The sequence below is a fragment of the Ranitomeya imitator genome, chromosome 2 (genome assembly GCF_032444005.1).
Source record: "Ranitomeya imitator isolate aRanImi1 chromosome 2, aRanImi1.pri, whole genome shotgun sequence".
Lineage (NCBI taxonomy): Eukaryota > Metazoa > Chordata > Amphibia > Anura > Dendrobatidae > Ranitomeya > Ranitomeya imitator.
The window spans coordinates 374,107,088-374,118,355 of NC_091283.1; the positions used below are offsets into that span (position 1 = coordinate 374,107,088).

The window sequence follows — 11,268 nt, forward strand, 5'->3', positions numbered from 1 at the left end:
CCCACCACGAGAGGACCCTAGTTCTCCTCGATAGATCCTGTGCCATGATAACCTCATAGCAGAAGTGTAAGTCAATTCTGGTGATCAGTTCGGCTCTGGAGGGAAGACCCGAGGATTTCCAATGTTTCGCTATACATTGTCTAGCGGCAACTAGGATATTTGAAATTATGGGCCGGAAAGGGGAAGGGAGACCCATGAGAGAAATACCCAGGACAGCTAGTTGACCACTCAGCGCAAGGGGGAGACGTGTCAGATCGACAATCAAAGCCTCCACCTCACGCCAGAAAACCCGGATCTGCGGGCACGACCACCATACATGAGAGGAGGACCCCAAGGCGCCGCACTTCTTCCAACACAGAGGGGAGGAAGACGGGAAAACCTTCGCCAGGCGGACAGGGGTAAAGTACCAATGCAGTTGAATTTTTTTCACCTGCTCCAAGTGGCCAAGACATGTGGAGAACCTGGAAGGGTGCACCATAGCAAATTGCCAGTCCTCCAGGGAGGCCTCGAAACCCAGCGAGGACTCCCAGGCGGTCATGAAAGGGAGCTTGTCAGCAGAACCATAGGAGATGAAAGCTTTATAGATTATGGAGATGCCATGGGGAAATATGGTGGCCGGTATGAAATATCTATGAGCCGGGTCCTCTGTCAGAGGCGGGGGCACTCCGAATGACCGACGTGACCTGAGAAAGCTACGGAGCTGCAGGTATTGATAGAAGTCAGACCCAGTAAGAGAGAATCTCCCTGAGAGGTCCTCAAACGACAGAAGGCCATTTGAGCCGAAAAGGTCTGCCACCCGGAGCACCCCGCGGTCCGTCCAGGAGGAAAGAGAAATGTGCCCGATAGCATACTCCAAAGCCTGCAAAGAAACATAGTCAAACATAAATATTAGATGGGAAGTGCTGAGTAGCGCCCACAATTTAGAAGCATTCCTAATAGAACGGAGACAAGGGCCAACTAGAGGTACCTTAAGCAGCTTAAACTCCAAGAGCAATCTAAGCGAGTTTTTGGGGGCAAAATGCGATTCAATCAGAAACCAGGGTAAACATGAGTACCCCTCCCACCATATTTTAAGGGGCTCAAGGATCGCCGCCCTATAGTATGAAAGCACTGCCGGCGCGCCCAACCCACCCATAGAATACGGTAGGGACATAATCCGACGCTTAATCCTGTGAGGTTTCCCATTCCAAATAAACCGATCTATAAGAGATTGAAAAGCTGAAATAAACTTCGAAGGGATAAAAAGGGGGAGGCATCGGAAGAGATACATTATTTTGGGTAGGAATAGCATTTTCGCCGTTTGTATGCGGGCCATCCAGGAGAGCAGTGCACCCAACAGATGATCCATGCTCTTCCTGACTTCCGCAAGAGTTTCCTCACAATTTACACGAACTATATTATCCAGCCTAGTTATCCTGATGCCTAAGTACGTAAAGCCCAGGGGAGCCCAAATGAACTCGTATTGGGATTGAATTTGGATTTGAAGGGGGGCCGGGAGAAAAAGTGGGAAAATTGTGGATTTGGTCAGATTAAGTTTATAATATGAAACCGCCGAAAACTCAGTTAAAATAGAGGTAATCGCGTTCAGCGATGCTAACGGTGAGGCACAAGTCAGGACCACGTCGTCGGCATAGAGGCCAATTTTGTGTTCGGTTCCCCCCACCCGGATTCCCTCAATATCCGCACTCTGTCTGACCATGGAAGCCAAAGGCTCCATGACCAGAGCAAAAATGATAGGCGAGAGGGGGCAGCCCTGACGAGTGCCATTCCGAATAGAAAATGTCCGAGATCTAAATCCTGCCGAACGAACCGACGCGCAGGGATTGGAGTATAATGCCATAACCGCTCTACTAATTTGCCCGGTGAGCCCAAATTTTTCCAGCGTGAGTTCAATGTAACTCCAGTGTACCCTGTCGAACGCCTTTTCGGCATCAAGCGAGAGAAATACACTGGGAAGGCTCCCCCTCTCGACCACATCCAAAAGATCTATCAGGCGCCTGGTGCCATCCCTGGTCTGTCTGCCAGGAACAAACCCAACTTGGTCGGGGTGGATGAGACCAGGGAGAACCGAGAACAGTCTGTTGGCCCAGATTTTTGCATAAATCTTAACGTTGCAGTTTAAAAGTGCTATCGGACGAAAGTTCCCCGGGGATGTTGGGGGTTTCCCTTGTTTGCGGAGAGTCGCTATGGATGCCTCCAACCCCTCAGCCCTAATACTGCCCGTCGACAGCCAATTATTAAAAAGGCGCAAGAGGTAGGGGGAGAGGGCAGGGAAGAACTGAGCATAGTAGAGAAAAGAAAAACCATCAGGCCCCGGGGAAGAACCCTTGTTGGCCTCTCTGACAATCTGCGAGAGTTCAGACTCAACAATGGGAGAGTTTAGGAAGGAGAGCTGTTCCTGGGTGACCGAGGGGAGATTAACCTTCTCCAAGAACGCCAAAATTGACTCCCGCGAAGGCTGAGGAATCCCTAGGTCAGACCCGAGGTCATAGAGCGAGGAGTAATAAGATGCAAATTCCTCCGCGATATGAATCGGATTATACACCCGGGAGCCGTCAGGCTTGAGCAAAAATGGAATCTTGGATTGAACCTCTCTCTTCCTAACACGTCTGGCCAGAACAGCACCCGCTCGATCGCCCATTGTGTAAAATTTAGCCCTAGTTTTCCTCAGGGCCAAATATTTTGAACTTTTGACAAGCAGGCTCCATAACTCACCATCCACTACGGCTTCAAATGTGAGACTACCACCATTTTATATACAATCATCTTAGCTATCTTGTACACAAATTTGACTTGCAACTATTTAGCATATTATTAGTAGTGATGAGCGAGTGTACTCGTTGCTCGGGTTTTCCTGAGCACGCTCGGGTGACCTCCGAGTATTTGTTATTGCTCGGAGATATAGTTTTCATCGCCTCAGTTGAATGATTTACGGCTTCCAGATACATAATAATAATATAATAATAATTTTTATTTATATAGCGCCAACATATTCAGCAGCACTTTACAATTAAGCGGGGACATGTACAGACAATAAATTCAGTACAAGTTAAGACAATTTAAACAGTGACATTGGGGTGAGGTCCCTGCTCGCAAGCTTACAATCTACAAGGAAATGGGGGGACACAATAGGTGAAAAGTGCTTGTTATTTCAGGTCTGGGAATTATAATAAATAGGGATTTTGATATAAAACTGCATGATCCGGTCATCAGCCCGTGTGTTTAAGTGCAATAGTCAAGTATCAAGTGCAGTTATCATGTGCATGGAGGGTGTGGAGACAGAAGAATACTAGGGTGCAGATTCAGGATAATATTTGGAAGGAGGGAACAGGGCAAAGTTAGTTTACTGAGTAGTTGATGTGGTAGGCTTGTTTGAAGAGATGGCTTTTTAAAGCGCGCTTGAATAGGTCGGGGCTAGGTATCAGTCTGATCGTCTGGGAAAGTGCATTCCAGAGAGCTGGCGCAGCACGAGAGAAGTCTTGGAGACAGAGATCCGAGGTTCGGATTACGGGGGATGTTAGTCTTAGGTCATTTGTAGAACGGAGGGCACGTGTAGGGCGATAGACAGAGATGAGAGAGGAGATATAAGGCGGTGCAGAACTGTGGAGAGCTTTGTGGGTGAGAGAGATGAGTTTATACTGGACCCTGTAGCGAATGGGTAGCCAGTGTAATGACTGGCACAAGATGGAGGAATCGGTGAAGCGGCTGGATGGAAATATGACCCTGGCTGCCGCATTCAAGATGGATTGGAGAGGAGAAAGTTTGGTAAGAGGGAGACCGATCAGAAGAGAGTTGCAGTAGTCCAGACGAGAATGAATAAGAGCGACAGTAAGAGTCTTAGCAGTTTCAAAGGTGAGAAAAGGTCGGATTCTGGAGATGTTTTTAAGATGCAGGTGACAGGAGCGAGTGAGTGATCGGATATAGGGAGTAAAGGAAAGTTCAGTGTCGAATATGACCCCAAGACAGCGGGCATGCTGCTTGGGAGTTATGGTTGAACCCTCCAGGGTAATTTCGATGTTGGGTAGAGTGAGGTTAGTAGAAGGGAGAAACACAAGTAGTTCAGTTTGGGAGAGATTTAGTTTCAGATAGAGGGAGGACATGATGTTAGAGACAGCAGACAGACAATCCTTGGTATTTTGAATTAGGGTAGGGGTGATGTCAGGGGAAGAAGTGTATAATTGGGTGTCATCAGCATAGAGATGATACTGGAACCCAAATCTGCTGATTGTTTGTCCAATAGGGGCAGTGTATAGAGAGAAAAGGAGGGGGCCTGTTATGATCCGGTGACCTTGGAGCTGCATGAGAACTTTCACTGGAGAAAGTGGCCACTATACTGACCGCAACCCTGGAGTGTACCTAACACACCTAGACACCTCGTCACAGCCGGAAAACTAAATACCCCTAAAGATGGAAATCGGAATACTATCTTGCCTCAGAGAAAATCCCCAAAGGATAGACAGCCCCCCACAAATATTGGCGGTGAGTCGGAGAGGAAAAAACATACACAGGCAGAAAAAACAGGATTTAGCACAGGAGGCCACTCTAGCTAGATAGGACAGAATAGGACAGAGTTCTGTGCGGTCAGTATTAAAACCCTTCAAAAAATCCACAGCAGAATATACAAAAAACTTCCTACATCCACTAAAAGATGTAGGAGCGTATATCTGCAACTCCAGTGAAACCAACCAGACTGAGAAAACACAGACACAGTCTAATCTGGACAAAAGAAAAACAAACGAACAGTACTGAAAATAAGCACACTGCATGTGTGCCACAGGAAAAGAAACAGACACTTATCTTTACCAAAAAAAAGAAAAAAAGTAAGCGGCACCGCTCAACTTATCAGAGATAATCGACTCAATGTGGGAAATTTCTTGAACAATTGGTAGTCCGATCAAGAGACAGGAGGTGCTTGCGTGAAACAAAGTGTCCATGTAAACCAAAAGAGGAGGTAGAAAAAACGCAATAGCACTCACCGATCTGTGGCAGCACAAACGTCCTTTATTAGAACATACAGCGAGCAATCTTCACGGCTCAAGGGAGGGAGTGAGAGTAGGAGTGCAACAGGCAAGACGACGATGGCCGTTTCGCGCTAACACCAAGCGCTTCCACGGGTCCCGTTTGTACTGCCACAGATCGGTGAGTGCTATTGCGTTTTTTCTACCAGACACTTATCTTTGCTGAACTGGCAGATAAGCAGGAGAGGCCAGGCAGAGATCCAACACTTCCAAAGAAACATTGACAACTGGCAAGGGCTAAAGGATCCTGCACACCTAAATATCCCAGTCAGAATTGTAATTATCCGATACACCTGGCCAGGACTGCGAGTCAGAGACAACTGCATTCCCACCTACAACCACTGGAGGGAACCCAAGAGCAGAATTCACAACAGTACCCCCCCCTTGAGGAGGGGTCACCGAACCCTCACCAGGGCCCCCAGGACGATCAGGACGAGCCAGATGAAAGGCACGGACCAAATCAGCAGCATGGACATCAGAGGCAAAAATCCAAGAATTATCCTCCTGGTCATAACCCTTCCATTTGACCAGGTACTGAAGCTTCCGCCTCGAAAAACGGGAATCCAAAATCTTCTCAACAACATATTCCAACTCCCCATCAACCAACACAGGGGCCGGAGGATCAGCAGAGGGAACAACGGGCTCCACATATTTCCGCAACAAAGATCTATGGAAGACATTATGGATAGCAAAAGAGGCCGGAAGCGCCAGTCGAAAAGACACCGGATTAATAATCTCAGAAATCCTATAAGGACCAATAAACCGAGGTTTAAACTTAGGAGAAGAAACCTTCATAGGAACAAGACGGGAAGACAACCAGACCAGATCCCCAACCCGAAGCCGGGAACCAACACACCGACGACGATTAGCAAAACGTTGAGCCTCCTCTTGAGACAACACCAACTTGTCCACCACATGAGCCCAAATCTGCTGCAACCTGTCCACCACAGAATCCACACCAGGACAGTCAGAAGGCTCAACCTGCCCAGAAGAAAAACGAGGATGAAAACCAAAATTACAAAAGAAAGGCGAAACCAAGGTAGCAGAACTAGCCCGATTATTAAGGGCAAACTCGGCCAATGACAAGAAGGCCACCCAATCATCCTGATCAGCAGACACAAAGCATCTCAAATAAGTCTCCAAGGTCTGATTAGTACGCTCGGTCTGGCCATTTGTCTGAGGATGAAATGCAGAAGAAAAAGACAAATCAATGCCCAGCCTAGCACAAAAGGCCCGCCAAAACCTAGAAACAAACTGGGAACCTCTGTCGGAAACAATATTCTCCGGAATACCATGCAAACGAACCACATGCTGAAAGAACAACGGAACCAAATCAGAAGAGGAAGGCAATTTCGATAAGGGCACCAAATGAACCATCTTAGAGAACCGGTCACAAACAACCCAGATAACAGACATCTTCTGGGAGACCGGAAGATCAGAAATAAAATCCATCGAAATATGCGTCCAGGGCGTCTCAGGGACTGGCAATGGCAAAAGCAACCCACTAGCACGGGAGCAACAAGGCTTGGCCCGCGCACAAGTCCCACAGGACTGCACAAAAGAACGCACATCACGTGACAATGAAGGCCACCAAAATTACCTACCAACCAAATCTCTGGTACCAAAAATGCCAGGATGACTGGCCAACACGGAACAGTGAACCTCAGAAATCACTCTATTAGTCCATCTGTCAGGAACAAACAATTTCCCCACAGGACAGCGGTCAGGTTTGTCAACCTGAAATTCCTGAAGAACCCGTCGTGTTGTGAATTCTGTTATCGAACTCCCTCCTGTGGTCATGAATGGTACTTCGGCGAGTTCTGTCCATGGACTCCCTCAGGTGGCTGTGAGTGGAGCTGCTGCTTCTGAGGTTCCTTCCACAGGTGACTTAGTTTATTCTTTGGCTGGCTGCTCTATTTAACTCCACTCTGATCGTTACTCCTTGCCAGCTGTCAATGTTCTTGTACTGGTTCAGTTCGCTCTTGGATCTTTCTGGTGACCTGTCTACTCCAGCAGAAGCTAAGTCCCTGCTAGTTATTTATTTGTTCATTGTTTTCTTGTCCAGCTTGCCTATCATGACTTTACCTTGCTAGCTGGAAGTTCTGGGATGCAGAGTGGCACCTCCGCACCGTGAGTCGGTGCGGTGGTCTTTTTGCACACTCTGCGTGGTCAGCAGAGCTCCCACTTCCCAGAGCTTGTACTGTGTGACTTTAACCATCAGGTCGTTCCGGGTGCTCCTAACCACCAGGTCCATAACAGTACAGCTGGCCCAAAGTATTAATGCATCTCAATAGAGGGATAAGAGAAGTTCTGAGACCATTTTTTTTCTCTCTGCAGTGTGTTTTGTCTTTCTTTTCCCCTTAACCTCTGGGTGGTTCAGGACACAGGTGTACATATGGACATTCAAGGTCTGTCCTCCTGTGTGGATCATCTCACTGCAAGGGTACAAAACATTCAAGATTTTGTGGTTCAGAATCCGATGTTAGAGCCTAGAATTCCAATTCCTGATTTGTTTTCTGGGGATAGATCTAAGTTCCTGAATTTCAAAAATAATTGTAAACTGTTTCTAGCTTTGAAACCCCGCTCCTCTGGTGACCCCGTTTAACAAGTAAAAATCATTATTTTTTTGTTGCGTGGTGACCCTCAAGACTGGGCATTATCCCTTGCGCCAGGAGATCCTGCATTGCGTGATGTAGATGCGTTTTTTCTGGCGCTTGGATTGCTTTATGATGAACCAAATTCAGTGGATCAGGCAGAGAAAATCTTGCTGGCTTTGTGTCAGGGTCAGGATGAAGCGGAGGTGTATTATCAGAAGTTTAGAAAGTGGTCTGTGCTTACTCAGTGGAATGAGTGTGCCCTGGCGGCAATTTTCAGAAAGGGTCTTTCTGAAGCCCTTAAGGATGTCATGGTGGGATTTCCCACGCCTGCTGGTCTGAATGAGTCTATGTCCTTGGCCATTCAGATCGATCGGCGCTTGCGTGAGCGCAAAGCTGTGCACCATTTGGCGGTATTCTCTGAGCATAGGCCTGAGCCTATGCAATGTGATAGGACTTTGACCAGAGCTGAACGGCAAGAACACAGACGTCGGAATGGGCTGTGTTTTTACTGTGGTGATTCCACTCATGCTATCTCCGATTGTCCTAAGCGCACTAAGCGGTTCGCTAGGTCTGCCACCATTGGTACGGTACAGTCTAAATTTCTTTTGTCCGTTACTCTGATTTGCTCTTTGTCGTCCTATTCTGTTATGGCATTTGTGGATTCAGGCGCTGGCTCTTTGTCAGGCTCAGGATGAGATAGAGGTATATTGTCAGAAATTTAGAAAGTGGTCCGTTCTCACTCAATGGAATGAATCTGCGCTGGCAGCTATATTCAGAAAGGGTCTCTCTGAAGCCCTTAAGGATGTCATGGAGGGATTTCCTATGCCTGCTGGTTTGAATGAGTCTATGTCTTTGGCCATTCAGATCGGTCGACGCTTGCGTGAGCGTAAATCTGTGCACCATTTGGCGGTATTACCTGAGATTAAACCTAAGTCTATGCAGTGCGATAGGACTATGACTAGAGTTGAACGGCAAGAACACAGACGTCTGAATGGGCTGTGTTTCTACTGTGGTGATTCCACTCATGCTATCTCTGATTGTCCTAAGCGCACTAAGCGGTTCGCTAGGTCTGCCACCATTGGTACAGTAACAGTCAAAATTTCTTCTGTCCGTTACCTTGATCTGCTCTTTGTCATCGTATTCTGTCATGGCGTTTGTGGATTCAGGCGCTGCCCTGAATTTGATGGACTTGGAATATGCTAAGCGCTGTGGTTTTTTCTTGGAGCCCTTGCAGTATCTTATTCCATTGAGAGGAATTGATGCTACGCCTTTGGCCAAGAATAAGCCTCAGTACTGGACTCAATTGACCATGTGCATGGCTCCTGCACATCAGGAGGATATTCGCTTTTTGGTGTTGCATAATCTGCATGATGTGGTCGTTTTGGGGTTGCCATGGCTACAGGTCCATAATCCAGTATTGGATTGGAAATCTATGTCTGTGTCTGGCTGGGGTTGTCAGGGGGTACATGGTGATGTTCCATTGCTGTCAATTTCGCCTTCCGCTCCTTCTGAAGTCCCTGAGTTTTTGTCTGATTACCGGGATGTATTTGATGAGCCCAAATCCGGTGCCCTACCTCCTCATAGGGATTGCGATTGTGCTATTAATTTGATTCCTGGTAGTAAGTTTCCTAAGGGCCGACTGTTCAATTTATCTGTGCCAGAGGACACCGCTATGCGGAGTTATATAAAGGAATCCTTGGAGAAAGGTCATATTCGCCCGTCGTCATCACCGTTGGGAGCAGGGTTCTTTTTTGTGGCCAAGAAGGATGGTTCTTTGAGACCTTGTATTGATTACCGCCTTCTCAATAAAATTACAGTCAAATTTCAGTACCCTTTGCCGCTGCTGTCTGATTTGTTTGCTCGGATTAAGGGGGCTAGTTGGTTCACCAATATAGATCTTCGAGGGGCGTATAATCTTGTGCGAATTAAACAGGGCGATGAATGGAAAACAGCATTTAATACGCCCGAGGGCCATTTTGAGTACCTGGTTATGCCATTCGGGCTTTCTAATGCTCCATCAGTGTTTCAGTCCTTTATGCATGACATCTTCCGAGAGTACCTGGATAGATTCATGATTGTATATTTGGATGATATTCTGGTCTTTTCGGATGATTGGGAGTCTCATGTGAAGCAGGTCAGAATGGTGTTCCAGGTCCTTCGTGCGAATTCCTTGTTTGTGAAGGGGTCAAAATGTCTCTTTGGAGTTCAGAAGGTTTCATTTTTGGGTTTAATTTTTTCCCCTTCTACTATCGAGATGGACCCTGTTAAAGTTCAGGCCATTTATGATTGGACTCAGCCAACATCTGTGAAGAGCCTGCAGAAGTTCCTGGGCTTTGCTAATTTTTACCGTCGCTTCATCGCTAACTTTTCTAGTGTTGCTAAACCGTTGACTGATTTGACCAAGAAAGGTGCTGATGTGGTCAATTGGTCCTCTGCGGCTGTAGAGGCTTTTCAGGAGTTGAAGCGTCGTTTTTCTTCTGCCCCTGTGTTGTGCCAGCCAGATGTTTCGCTCCCGTTTCAGGTCGAGGTTGATGCTTCTGAGATTGGAGCAGGGGCTGTTTTGTCGCAAAGAAGTTCTGATGGCTCGGTGATGAAACCATGTGCCTTCTTTTCTAGAAAATTCTCGCCTGCTGAGCGCAATTATGATGTTGGCAATCGAGAGTTGTTGGCCATGAAGTGGGCATTTGAGGATTGGCGACATTGGCTTGAAGGAGCCAAGCATCGCGTGGTGGTCTTGACGGATCACAAGAATTTGACTTATCTCGAGTCTGCCAAACGGTTGAATCCTAGACAGGCTCGATGGTCGCTGTTTTTCTCCCGTTTTGATTTTGTGGTTTCATACCTTCCGGGCTCTAAGAATGTGAAGGCTGATGCCCTGTCAAGGAGTTTTGTGCCTGACTCTCCGGGTGTTCCTGAGCCGGCGGGTATTCTCAAAGAGGGGGTAATTTTGTCTGCCATCTCCCCTGATTTGCGGCGCGTGCTGCAGAAGTTTCAGGCTGATAGACCTGACCGTTGTCCAGCGGAGAAACTGTTTGTCCATGATAGATGGACTAGTAGAGTTATCTCTGAGGTTCATTGTTCGGTGTTGGCGGGTCATCCTGGAATCTTTGGTACCAGAGATTTGGTGGCTAGATCCTTTTGGTGGCCTTCTTTGTCACGGGATGTGCGTTCTTTTGTGCAGTCCTGTGGGACTTGTGCTCGGGCTAAGCCCTGCTGTTCTCGTGCCAGTGGGTTGCTTTTGCCCTTGCCGGTCCCGAAGAGGCCCTGGATGCATATTTCCATGGATTTTATTTCAGATCTCCCTGTCTCTCAAAGGATGTCGGTCATTTGGGTGGTTTGTGATCGCTTCTCTAAGATGGTACCCTTGTCTAAATTGCCTTCCTCCTCTGATTTGGTGCCATTGTTTTTCCAGCATGTGGTTCGTTTGCATGGCATTCCGGAGAACATCGTCTCGGACAGAAGTTCCCAGTTTGTTTTGAGGTTTTGGCGGTCCTTTTGTGTTAAGATGGGCATTGATTTGTCTTTTTCTTCGGCTTTCCATCCTCAGACAAATGGCCAAACCGAACGAACTAATCAGACTTTGGAAACATATCTGAGATTCTTTGTTTCTGCTGATCAGGATGATTGGGTGTCCTTCTTGCCTTTGGCTGAGT

At 47.3% G+C, this 11,268-nt stretch overlaps 1 pseudogene; it reads right to left on the bottom strand.

Annotated features, from left to right (window-relative positions):
* LOC138666610 (zinc finger protein 420-like) overlaps positions 1 to 11,268 on the bottom strand; it is an 81,164-nt pseudogene that overhangs the window by 18,227 nt on the left and 51,669 nt on the right.